Genomic DNA, 14300 nt, shown 5'->3' with positions numbered 1-14300 from the left:
AAAGGTTGCTACTCCCTTTGAAATCAATAACTGTATCCTTTAAAACTCATTTTTGATCACCAAAATGACATATTTAAGCATTTTCCTGGGAAAAATCATTTATGTGGAAATGATGCAGAAATACACGGAACCATGAATAAGTGAATTAGCACTGCCTCCACCCAATCACACGAGCTCAGTCAGAATACCTGATCCACAATGGCAATGGAAATACTGGTTTAATTCAGCCATATATGTTTGAACCAGAAACTGATTCAAAAAAAGAAGTGGAAGCGCAAATTATACAGGCTTGTCTACAAGTCGATTTATCAGAATGGTAATGAGTTTTATGTATCGCTCTCTACAACATCAGACACAAATTGGTAATTAATATGATTAGCCTTTGGCTTGACTATTTTATCAAACAGCCAATATTGTGTTGCTAATGTTACACAAACCATGTTCCTGTTGACCGTCTCAGACTGGCTTCTAAAAATCAGCATCCTTAGAAATGCTTTGAACAACTCAGACACGTAGTTCATCATAACACTGTAATATCATTCACCTGCTATATTGCTAAATGTACCTGATTTTTATATCAACATAAAAATATAAGCTGGCTTCTCTTGACACCCCTTGCTTCGCAGCATAGTTAATGATATGCTTAAGCCCGCCCACACACTGCAGTTATAAGAAGAAAATGCTCAGCAATGGTGTTGACTAATTGTAAGATAATCTTATCAACCTGACTGTTCTTTCCCTGTTTCTCCCTGTTTTCTCTCTCCTGGACTTTAAGGCTGCAAAGTTAGAACGAAGAAGAGATATTATTGTTTCATCACACATCTGGTTTTAATGTACACTATGTACATGTGTGTGTGTTTCTTGGAAAGGTCCCTGCTTTTTAGGCCTTACAGGAGCCCCAGGAAGGCATGGTTACTTGTCCGGAAACTGACCATATTTAGACTTGGTTTTTTTTTTATATGTACCACATTCCTATATCATGAAAGTATATTCTCATTGGACAGTTGCTACACCACCCCTTGTACATGCCATATACTGAAGTAAGATTGGGAGGAGGTTTTGTGAACGGATTGGCTTTATGTTCATGACTCATTCCCATAGGCTTTCAATGCATTCAATGAGTGAAAAAGACAAACTGAGAATGAGGCACGATTCGGGACAATAAACGGAGATAAAATAATCTTACACTAATGAATTTGCACTGTCTTAAAGCAAGAACACCATATAGGCATATAAACAACATTAGAAACTTGATTTAAGCAAAGTTAATTTGACCTAACATGGCAAGGAAGGTTTTATGTGCTTAGATAATTTAAAATCGATCATATATCCTAAACAAGTGATTGTTAACTAGGCTACTTCTTTATTGCAGTTATGTTATCAACCAAGTTTGCATGTGTGGATGATACCACAGAAGACCATTTTTAAAAATTAAACAAACAAATAAATCTCACGAGGGAGCATGCCACCTGCTAAAATGATTTTCTCCAGTGTAGAGAAGTGTGCTGGAATTTTTCTCAGTAGATGTAAAGACAAAAAATAAGAAATTACTATCACAAATTTTATCATAATAATTTAACATTTTATAATAAAACCTTAGACCTTTCTAATGATTTTAAAGTTATAGGCCCCCTGCAGTGGAATTGTGTTATTACATCAATAATAATTCTTATTTGTTTTTTTTGTTTTTTTAATGATTGTATTTAATAATAATAATTATTATTATTAGTCATATTGATATATAAAAACAACATTTTGGCCAAATTGTCCAGCCCCACAAATAAGCACAACAAACCTGGTGTCCTTTATAATTTTTTGGTTTGATAGTTTTTTTAAAAAATCGCAATTTTTAATCTGATGGATTAATGTTCTGGGTTAATAGAATGTATTTTAACATATATATATATATATAGAGATATATATATATATATATATATATAATATATTTTATTTTATATATATATATATATATATATATATATATATATATATAATATATATTTATATATATATATATATATATATATATATATATATATATATATATATATATATATATATATATATATATATATATATCAGACTTCAGATGCAGGTGCCATCTGAAATTTTCTTCTAAAATGATAATTTTTATCAGGCTCCTATGTTTATGTTCAGCTGTTTCCCTTTAATGGTAATAAAAAGTATCTATTAACAGCCAATAAAGTGAAAATACTAAAATTAAAACATCGCAGCCTGATAAAAACACTAATTTTAGTAGAAAATTTCAGATGGCTCTTAGAGGCTTTTGCATCTTAAATCTTCATGTATATACATATATACACACTTACATCATCTTTAAGTAGTAGAAAATAAATAAAAATAGGATAACTAGGCATAAACTATTTAAACAACACTAGTTTTCTTCAGCTTTACAAAGTTAATAAAGTAATGCTGTACAATATGTGTTCACTCAAACTGTGATCATTTGTCCAAACCACTGTCCAGTGGAAATGGCTTACAAATGACATGGTTAACTTTAGGATTTAAGGATTAAAAAATGAAAATAAAATGCATTTATAAAAGTACAAGCATTGCACTGCTTGACATCACATGCCAACCGGTCCAGACAGCAGTGTGATGAGGATTGATTAATTCTGAGGGAGAAAAGCCCTTTCAACTAAACATTCATTGGTTTTTCAACCCCTGCCTGGACGAAACTGACATCACTTCAATACTGATTCACTTCGGTCTCCAAATAACATTTACATTGACATGCTATACACCCTATCTGCAACTATTTTAAAATGTATTTTGCTAATCATCTTAAAATAATTACGCATACAGCTTTTATAAGTTATACTTTTAAAGTTTGTCACGCTGCATGACCATTTAGTAAGGCTAAAAAAAATTAGAGTCCAGTTAAAGTACATGCATACGTTTTTCTTGCGCATCCAGGAAAATTTTAACTTGAAATCTTTTAACACAGAAAGCTTCATGGAGCCGTTATGCGTCTGTTATTCATACCAGTAAACCCAAGAGAGGATCAGACGGACTGTATTCAGAAATCAGTCTGATGTCACTCACTAAATCACACAGAACCAGAATGACACTTTTGCTTATCTAGCCTATATAACCGATCATATGAGGTAAGTGCACGCGCGAAATTTGGGACCAAATGCCACGAAATCGAACCGAAGTCAAAACCTCCTGAGTGTGATATAAACCACCTCTACTAAGTTATTAGTTCAGCCATCCAGCAAACGTTCTTCGGCATCAGTCAACCTGTCTATCTCGAGTTTAATGTGTTAAGCAGCTTATCACGAATATCAATTTCCATCGCTAACACAACCTCACTGTCACATCAGCGGCTCTCACCTTTGGTGCGGGACGTCGAGTCACGATCGTCCATCGATGTCGCTTAAACACACAGCATTACCTCTTGAGCGTGTTATTACATTTCCACTGTTTAAACTCGATCCATATCGACATTCTGCGTCCGCGCAGAGTGACCGAGCAGAAACACATCCGCTGTGCGCGTGCTGAACGACTCGCATCAAACACACGTGCACGAGCCCGGGCGCGCTGCAGCCGTCTCGATTTATCTGATAAACGGACTTTAGATGCTGCCGTGGGTTTAAACTTAACATATAGGCTACATAAGCGCCGGCAAATCAGGAACATACACAATGCGCAGCATCTCTAGAGATTGTTTCTTTTTTAATAAAGGCAAATCCGATTATTTGTGGGGTTAGGGTTAGAGAGATGCTGATGCTGAATCACTAATCCATCCACAAAATGTTACCACATTATTTTAGAATTATTTAATAAAAAAGATATTGACATCAAATGTCAGGTCTGGTATAAAGTGGTGAGGATGCAATATCGAGCCCAAAACTAATCAAAGATGGTCAGCAGAGCAAAACAAGGCAAAGTTGAACAGGACTGGACAAGGTAACTTCTGTGATCAAACCTCTCACTTCACCTTCTTTCACTTTGTATAGCATTGTGTTAGCTAGCATTAAAAAGTGTAGGTTTTGTTAACTTTGTGTTAAAAAGGTTTAGTGCACCCAAAATGAAAATTTTGTCATCATTTAGCTACTCACCCTCAAGTGTTTCCAAATCTGTGTGAATTTCTTTCTTCTGCTGAACATGAACGATAGATATTTTGAAGAATATATAGGGTATTTAAAGGGATAGTTCGCCCAGAAATGAAAATGTGATGTTTCTCTGCTTACCCCCAGGGTATCCGAGATGTAGGTGACTTTGTTTCTTCAGTAGAACACAAATGATGATTTTTAACTCCAACCGTTGCCGTCTTTTAGCCGTATAATGCATGTCAATGGGAACTTCGTCTATAAGAGTAAAAAAAAAAAACACGACAAATGAAACCCTGCGGCTTGTGACGACACACTGATGTCCTAAGACACGAAACGATCGGTTTGTGCGAGAAACCGGACAGTATTTATTAAGGGTGTAACGATACGCTCAGGTCATGTATCTCGATATTTTGAACAAAATGAAACTGAAATTCAAATAAGATTTATTTAAAAAACATTAACAAATTTTAATAATTTTCCTTGTTGTACATACAAGATCACATTTCAAGGTTTGATAAAAGCTTTCTCTATTCAAATTAACAGCTGAATAGGTCTGTCTGTCACTGAAAAAAAATGTTAAATTTAACATGAATTAGAATTAAGAATCCTAAGGGACGTTCACATATCGCGTCTAAAAACGCGTGGAAGGCGCGGCCGCACCGCTTCTCCTTCTTTCCAAAGCGCCGTGGCGTCGGTCGTTGCTATGCAACCATGAACTGCACTCTCCAAGAGGATCAGGAAGTTTCAGCAAAGGATGAATTATATAATTCGAATTAGAAAATATATAATTTTAAGGGAAAAATAAATTGATTTTAAATTTCATGGCATCAACACATCTCAAAAAAGTTAGGACAAGGCCATGTTTACCACTGTGTGGCATCCCCTCTTCTTTTTATAACAGTCTGCAAACATCTGGGGACTGAGGAGACAAGTTACTCAAGTTTAGGAATAAGAATGTTGTCCCATTCATGTCTAATACAGGCTTCTAGTTGCTCAACTGTCTTAGGTCTTCTTTGTCGCATCTTCCTCTTTATGATGCGCCAAATGTTTTCTATGGGTGAAAGATCTGGACTGCAGGCTGGCTATTTCAGTACCCGGATCCTTCTTCTACGCAGCCATGATGTTGTAATTGATGCAGTATGTGGTCTGGCATTGTCATGTTGGAAAATGCAAGGTCTTCCCTGAAAGAGACGACGTCTGGATGGGAGCATATGTTGTTCTAGAACTTGGATATACCTTTCAGCATTGATGGTGCCTTTCCAGATGTGTAAGCTGCCCATGCCACACACACTCATGCAACCCCATACCATCAGAGATGCAGGCTTCTGAACTGAGCGCTGATAACAACTTGGGTTGTCCTTGTCCTCTTTAGTCCGGATGACATGGCGTCCCAGTTTTCCAAAAAGAACTTCAAATTTTGATTTGTCTGACCACAGAACAGTTTTCCACTTTGCCACAGTCCATTTTAAATGAGCCTTGGCCCAGAGAAAACGCCTGCGCTTCTGGATCATGTTTAGATATGGCTTCTTTTTTGACCTATAGAGTTTTAGCCGGCAACGGTGAATGGCACGGTGGATTGTGTTCATCGACAATGTTTTCTGGAAGTATTCCTGAGCCTATGGCTGGATGATATGGCCAAAATTTATATCACGACATAATTCTTAATTTCGGTCAATACGATATAGTTCTGATATCGATATGAAAAACTGCCAAGAAAATTGACTTCTGAGAGACACTGCCACTCTGAGAGGCTCTTTTTATACCCAATCATGTTGCCAATTGACCTAATAAGTTGCAAATTGGTCCTCCAGCTGTTCCTTATATGTACATTTAACTTTTCCGGCCTCTTATTGCTACCTGTCCCAACTTTTTTGGAATGTGTAGCTCTCATGAAATCCAAAATGAGCCAATATTTGGCATGACATTTCAAAATGTCTCACTTTCAACATTTGATATGTTATCTATATTCTATTGTGAATAAAATATAAGATTATGTAAATTATTGAATTTTTTTTTTTTTTTTTCACAATTTGTACAGTGTCCCAACTTTTTTGGAATCGGGTTTGTAGATATATTTATGGAGATAAGAACCACCCTGTGCAACAATGATCAGCTGATATTTTGATGTTTTGTTACGGAAAAGCCATAGCTGATCGATTGGTTCTTGTCACATTGCCTGCGGTGCGCTTGTGGCATTCTGAAAAGTTCAGAATTTTTCATCTCGATGCGCCTGGAAAACGCACCGCATGCACGTCGCGACCTGAACACGCCTGCCACACGGATACATTTGAAATAACTAACTTGCACACGGAGAAGACGCAATATGTGAACGGCCCCACAGAGCTTCTTAAATCAAAGCATCGCAAGCATCTTTTGCTTTTCTGTGAGCACAGCTTTTGCTGTGGCACTGCGGTGAAAGAAAGTCATGTCTTTTCTCACGCGACTGACGCAAGAAACGTTTAAACCTGCTTGCAAGATTCGATGTGTGCACGAAATACTTACTGAACTAGAGAGCTGATTGAGACACACCCTTATATGCGGTGACAACATGGCTTCTCTCACTGCCACCTCCATGTTGCAGAGTAGGTCACGTCGGCAGCTCAACCAATAAGATTAGACTGCCGTCATATCGTAAAAGTATCGACATCACTCTACTATACATATCGTAACATTTTTGCATCGTGAAATATCGTACTGTGATATATCGTTACACTCCTAGTATTTATATCATTTCTTAGACAAATCCAAATTAAACCCTGCAGCTCATGACGACACATTGATGTCCTAAGACACAAAACGATTGGTTTGTGCGAGAAACCGAACAGTATTTATATAATTATTTACCTTTAATACACCACTATGTCCAACTGCCTTCAGCATCCAGTTAGTGAGGTCTGAAAACGCATTCTGATGACGGAACTGATGCTTGGCTTCAATGAGTGCGAGACATCACTTCCGTCATCAGAACGTGATCAGACCTCACTAACCGGATGCGCAGGGCAGTTGGACATAGTGGTGTTTTAGAGGTAAAAAATTATATAAATACTGTTCGGTTTCTCGCACAAACCAATCGTTTTGTGTCTTAGGACATCAATGTGTCGTCACGAGCCGCAGGGTTTAATTTGGATTTGTCTGTGCATGGTTTTTTGGCTCTTATTGATAGAGTTCCTATTGACACGCATTATACAACTGCAACGGTTGGAGTTAAAAATCATCATTTGTGTTCTACTGAAGAAACAAAGTCACCTACATCTTGGATGCCCTGGGGGTAAGCAGATAAACATCAAATTTTCATTTTTGGGTGAACTATCCCTTTAATGGACATCATTGACTTACTGTATATAAGGTGAAAAATCAATGGCTACTATCAACTGTTTGGTTAATGACATTCTTCAAAATATCTTCTTTTGTGTTCAGCAGAAGAAAGAAACTCATACAGGTTTGGAACAGCTTGAGGGTGAGTAAATGATGACAGAATTTTCATTTTTAGGTGAACTAACCTTTTAACAGTGTTTGCTTAAAACATGTGCTTGAAATATTGAGTTATTGCTTTTGTTGTTTATGACCTGTAACAAAATGATACAAACATTTTAAACATTCATAAAGGTGAAATTTCTAATATTTAAGAAATTTCACAATTCTCCACTCCAATTTATGATCACATCAAAAAAAAAAAAAAACAATACTTGCCTAACAAATATAAAATTCAAGCATTAAAGACAACTAAACAGAAGAACGAATAAACACATTTCAAGCACAAGCTGCAGACTGTTTATCTGCAAATATAACTGTCCTTCAATACATTCTGAAGTCTTGTCGAAAATTATATATGCAAGAAAATTGATTCCTTGTCAACGGATTTGCGGTCAGAGATCGCCATAGACAGTAAGTTAAAGATAGGGCCTATGCAACAGAAAGTGGACTCCAACGCAGACACTATCAGAGAACGTCCAGCATCACAGTGATCGTATAACTGAACTGGAATCCATTATCTCCATGCTTCAAAAACAGGAGGGACATCTGGACACCATTGTGAAGATCTGAAGGGAAGATCCAGAAGGTGATGGTAAAGCCTGAGCTCATGCAAGGTGTTTGGCCATCATAAAGATGGAGCCTCCCCGTCCGGGAATCGAAACCCCGGTCTTCCGCGTGATAAGTGGAGATACTGTCCATTATACAATTTGGGTGCGTTTCTGCATGGCACGGCACTTGAGAAGAAGTCACTTAATACTGGATATGCTTTCCACTATTGGATTTATTATTTAACCTTTTTATTTTGGCCAAGGGGGGCAGGAGAAGAGGAGCTTACCCTGTCCTATGGAGGAATCCACCTGCAATCCAAGGAGATGAAGGGTTTGTTCATTTAGCTTCCAGGGAGTTCATAAAAGTCTCACGTGAATACTACCACTGGTCTTCAACATACTATCGGCCTCAGTGACATCCTCTTACACAGGGATTGACAGGTCATCTGGTGATGGGGCAGATACTCCTCACATTACGTGCAATGGAAGTGGCTCGATGATTTAAAAAAGAAAAAAGCAGGGTGGGAGGAGCCTGCACCAGACATTACCCTTGCTGAGCATGGTGGCGTGTGCGTGGGAGCATATTGTCCCAACGTCTCATGGGTATAGCTCGAGTTTCTCTTCATTCACGCATAAATCTTTCGCCTTTTACTAAAGATTTCCGTGGAGGGGAACATTTGCGAGTTTCTGGTATTTTTGGATGCCCTGCTCACAGCAGAGCTACATGCGTTTGTTCAAAAACAGAGACTGGTTTGTGTTTGAAGTGAAGATGGCATAACGGAAGCTTTTTGAAGCAGTTTTTTTGCAAAAAGATTCAATGTGACACAGTATTTATAAAGGGCAAAAGCTATAGCCAATGCATTCTTTTTTTTCATGTCAAAAATATTATATTTCTGTTTTGCTGTTAGGCTATTTAAGTTACTGCATCTTGTATCAAAAGTGTGTTTTGAGATCTATGCGTTCTGCACTGATATATATTTTTTTTTAATCTTACCTGAACACCATTTCTTAGGACATGGTGTGAACAGATGTGTTAAAAACAACACAACTTGTGTTATATCTTAACACACCTGTGTTTCTAGTTAAGGACAACACATTTTATGTTACTTTTAACGCAACCATGTGTTATTCTTGCTCATTTTCTACACACTAATGTGTTATATTTACACAATTTGTGTCAATTATGTACACAAAATGTGTTATAAAAAACAACAAAACAACACTTTTTTGAGTGTTATTGCTAGCTAACATGTAACTGCAAAGAGATATGAGCTAAATTGTTGCTTATATTTTAAATGAATTTACATAATTAAGGTTTCAGATCCACAAAGTATGTTTACAACAGTTAACAGTGTTTAATTATACACTAAGAGATATTAGTGGACTCAAATTAAATAAGTTCACAGTACTTCCACAGTATAAATAAAGCTTTTTATTAAACTTAAATGATTAAGGCAATTGGTTTCCTCTTTAACTTTACAGTGTACTGTAATTCAGTGCATGGAATTAGTAACATACTGTAAAGTATATTAACAGTATATTGTAAACAGTCATTATTTTAATATAAATTTACATGACAAAATGGATAACCCAATGATATCCTTTATCTTTCTGATAAACAGGTACACTTTTTTATTATGAAATAATAAGACAAATATAAGACAGACAAGTATTAACCATTACTAATAAAAAATAAATAAATAAAATAACTTTGGATTACCATGAATACCATCAAAACCTTTCTCTTCCCCTTCTCCTTAGTAATGTCCACTGGCTCATATGAGTCCATTTAAAGTAAACAAGAGTGATTTCTGGTCAAAATGATGCCCCGCCTTATTTTTAGAGAGTCTTTAACCCCTTCAGACTCTGCGTCCATTGGTATGGATATCACATGGATTTTAGTTTATAATATACGTACTGCCTGGTCACTGATTGGTCCCTGATCTACTAATCACAATGAAAGAATGACCCATAACCCTTAATCTGATTGTGCTTCAGGCATCACAAAAGAGAGGAGGAGGAGCTGCTTTTTTATGTTTTATAAATGAAGATCTGTTCATGGCATCATCAACTTGCACCTATTATAATCTTAATAATATCAAGTGATAATATTCAAAGTTAATTTGAAAATCTTTCAGAGCTAAAGAACACAGGATTTTTTTGAAGTTTGATGTCCATCACAATGGACATTAGGTCTTAAATTATTTATTGGCTTGATCTATGTTGTGATCATAAGCTGTCATTCATTAGTTTTAGTGAAAAACAGAAATAGCAATGTGAAATGAGTGCACACACTGCAACACACACACAAAATCACACACACATGTTCGTTTTTGTGAATTGTGGGGACATTCCATAGGCGTAATGGTTTTTATACTGTACAAACTTTGTATTTATTTATTTATAGAGCACTTTCCAAGCTACTCTGTAGCTCCAGAGTGCTGTACATTGTAAACAAAATCAATGATTAAAAGACAACACAACAAAACACATCATCATCAATAATAGTCCTCATCAATAATAATAAAAACTTCTGTGTAAAGTTAAAACGCCAGAGAAAGCAGATGTCATTTTAAACGACTCTTGAAGATACCTAATGTAGAGGACGATCAAACCTCAAAGGGAAGCTTATTCCACAATCTTGGACCAGTGACAGCAAACGCGCGGTCTCCCTTGGATTTAAGACGTACTCTTGGGATCACTAATAAAGGTTTGTTTGAAGATCTCAACATTAAATGTGATTTATATGGCGGCGAGACACCCCAGGTGAATAGGGTAAAAAAATTAACTAATAGATATCACCATACTACCCCAGCTGATTGATTACATTAAAAATTGCAAACATTTTTTGTATTACAATTTTCTAAAATGTAATGTTTAAATATACAAATGAGGTGTTATCTAATTAAATATGCGCTAATTTGCATACATTTCTAGAACAAAAATCTGAATATTGGATGATGTTATAGGTTCACAGTTCTCATTTAATTTTTTGGACATATTAAATTCAAAGGTTTTTACAGAGGGAATTTTGGATATCTCTTTTTATCACTCCATAAATCAGAAAATAATATCAATAGCCAGCAAAAAAATTATTTTCACCATTTTTTTAGGAATAAAATTTTGTATAAAATCAGGAAAATTATATATCAACAAATCCCTCTCTAAAAACCTTCAGAATATAGATAGGAATAAAACTGTTAAGTTTGGTGTATGTAAGTTCAGCTGAAGTGGAGATTTGTGAAAAAACTCATTTTGAGAAAACGGCCTTTAAAGACATTAATTGAAATCTACAGATGCAAATAGATAAAGTGCTATAAAATGTACACTTAAAAGTGTATTTTGGATGTTTTCTTTCCACCAGTCTGAAAAAAATACGTTATGAAAAGCCAAAAAGTGCAAAATCTCAAAACTGACAGGTGCCTGAAAACACAGTAGTGTCTCCCCTTAGTGAGCTCCACCAAATATTCTGGCACCATTCCATGTAATGCCTTAAAGACATACGTTAAGAGCTTGAATTGGATCCTGTAATACACTGGTAACCAGACAACAGCGGAGTAACATGATCATTCTTCTCAGCCTTCATAAGCATTCTAGCCGCGGCATTTTGTACAAGTTGGAGACGTGCAACATAAGTCTGACAGGTTCCAGAATAAATAGCATTACAGTAAACTATCCTGGAGAAGATAAAAGCATGGATGACTTTTACTAAGCCGCTAGATGACAGGATTGATTTTAACTTATTGCCCTCAGATAAAAGAAACAATTCCGAACTACAGTTTTTATTTCAGATTTTAGAGATGAATCGAAGATGACTCCCAGGTTTTTCACTCTGTCCTGCAAATGACAAGCCCACGGACCTAGTATGTCAATTTCCACCTTGTTCAACGCTGAACGACCAGAAATCATAATTTCCGTTTTACGTTCATTTAACTGAACCAGATTATCTGACACATATACACACATATTCCCATTCACCCACTGCAAACGTTTTCTAAAACAAAAGTTTTTTGAGAATTCATCTAAACATCTTACGTTTTCTCTACATTCTCACTGCATTGCTCTTTGTTACAGTGTGTTATTTTCAAAATCTTCAATGCTATAGTTCACATATTGTGTTAAAATATGACAAATTTTTGTTGCTTAAGCCCTGATGTCCATTGTAATGGACATGAAAAAAATTAATAAAAAATGAGTTTGCACAAATCTTTTTACATTAAAGAAGAGCAAATATCAAGTGGATAAAAATGTATTATTTTTGCTCAGTGGAACATAATTCAGGTCTGAAGGGGTTAAAGTCCATTATTATCTGCAACTGAGTCACCATAATGTTTAGTCCTTTTTTCCCTGAAATTATATTTATGATTATTATTACTATTTTATGTATTTCATAGACTGAGTGGCAGCCCTGTAATGCTTGCTGCAAGAATCCTCTGAATTATTTTAAATAGAAATAGTAATATGCAATTCACTGTAACTATATCTGTGTTGAATACAAATATCTTTGTTCAAAACAAAGTTTGACTACCTTATTTACAAAGCTAGATGTCGCTAATTTCTCTCTCTAATTAAAGGATTAGTTCACTTTCAAATTAAAATTTCCTGATAACTCACCTTCATGTCATCCAAGATGTTCATGTCTTTCTTTCTTCAGTTGAAAAGAAATGAAGGATTTTGAGGAAAACGTTCCAGGATTTTTCTCCATATAGTGGACTTCACTGGCCCCCAAACGGATGAAGGTCAAAATTACAGTTTCAGTGCAGCTTCAAAGAGCTTTAAACGATACCAGACGAGGAATAAGAGTCTTATCTAGAGAAACCATTGCTCATTTTCTAAAAAAAAAAAAACAATTTTATACATTTTAACCATATACTTGCACTTGCTAGTGCTAACACACACACTTTTTTTTTTCTTCTTTTTTCTTTTTTTTGCTGTCCGCAAAAACCCAATTAAATCAATCAGTGCGTTGGTGGAAAGTCTGATGCATGTAACTACACTCTGATGTGCTTAATGCTTTGTGAATGTTTTGCTTTGTTTTGTTTTTTACGTTGTCTCTGAGCAACTTGTCCCGAAATGTGCGTAGCCTATTGTTTTCAGAGAAACGAAGCCTTGCATTTTTTCCAGTCAAGTAAATACTTCACTTTGCATGTCAGAATGTTTGATCCCATGGAAGTTCAAGTCCATTTACTAAACATTTTAAATATATAAGCCTGTAGCCTATATCATCATATGTTCTGGCACATATAACAGTATTTACAATAAAATAACAGCACATTTACTTGCCTCAAACAACTCAGTATGCATTGGTATTATTATTATAATTATATAATTATTAATTGCCAAACTTTAATATGTGAATTATATGATTGAAATAAACACATTTAGCGTTGTCAGGCTTTTGTTTGTGCTTAATGGATAAAGAAAAACGGAATTGCGCACTCAAGTTTATGGGTGGTGTAAATTTGACCTGCCACAAGATGGCACTGTTTTTGACTCTCTTGATACTTTGAAATCAGAAACCTTTCCCGAAACATTTAGAGAAAAGCTTCAAAGATTTAAGAGGCTTCATTTCTCCATCCCTACTCAATAGTTTTAGGCCATTTTGCAAATGTTTCAGTCGAATTTAGCTGTTTTAGAGAGCATTTACTCATTTTGAGCCTGTTTTTAAACATTAACTATCTGTAACGTCATTTTTCATGTGTGGAAAAAAATGAGTGTACGCAGATAGATTTTAATAATCAATTAAAAAATATAATGTAAAAAATAAAAACGGCATTAATTAGCACCCTCTCATGGTAAGCACAGTGCGTACAGCCGTACAACTGCAGGCGCCACTGTGCAAGTATATAACAATTAGTTCAAACTTTGACCTGTGGAGGGCAGTAATACACTTAGCAGCGTCTACACTGCCGGAATTCTAATAGAGAAGAAGAAGAGAGCTAGTTCAAGATGAGCATTTATAGTTAAAATGTATAAAAATTTTTTTTTTTTTTAGAAAATAAGCGATGGTTTCTCTAGATAAGACTCGTCTGGGATCGCATAGAACGCTTTGAAGCTGCAATAAAACTGTAATTTTGACCTTCAATTGTTTGGAGTCCATTGAAGTCCACTATATGGAGAACAATCCTGGAATGCTTTCATCAAAAACCTTAGGGTGAGTAAATTATCAGGAAATTTTAATTTGAAAGTGAACTAATCC

General features: G+C 35.6%; 1 non-coding gene across 1 annotated transcript; it reads left to right on the top strand.

The window, feature by feature from the left end:
- The first annotated feature begins 8707 nt into the window (after positions 1 to 8707).
- On the top strand, positions 8708 to 8823 carry LOC137019546 (U5 spliceosomal RNA). The gene has a single exon (XR_010895089.1). It is a non-coding gene; the product is annotated as a U5 spliceosomal RNA (small nuclear RNA).
- The last annotated feature ends 5477 nt before the right edge of the window (positions 8824 to 14300 follow it).

Source organism: Chanodichthys erythropterus, chromosome 4, assembly GCF_024489055.1.
Source record: "Chanodichthys erythropterus isolate Z2021 chromosome 4, ASM2448905v1, whole genome shotgun sequence".
NCBI lineage: Eukaryota > Metazoa > Chordata > Actinopteri > Cypriniformes > Xenocyprididae > Chanodichthys > Chanodichthys erythropterus.
This window is presented reverse-complemented; position numbering and strand designations above follow the sequence as displayed.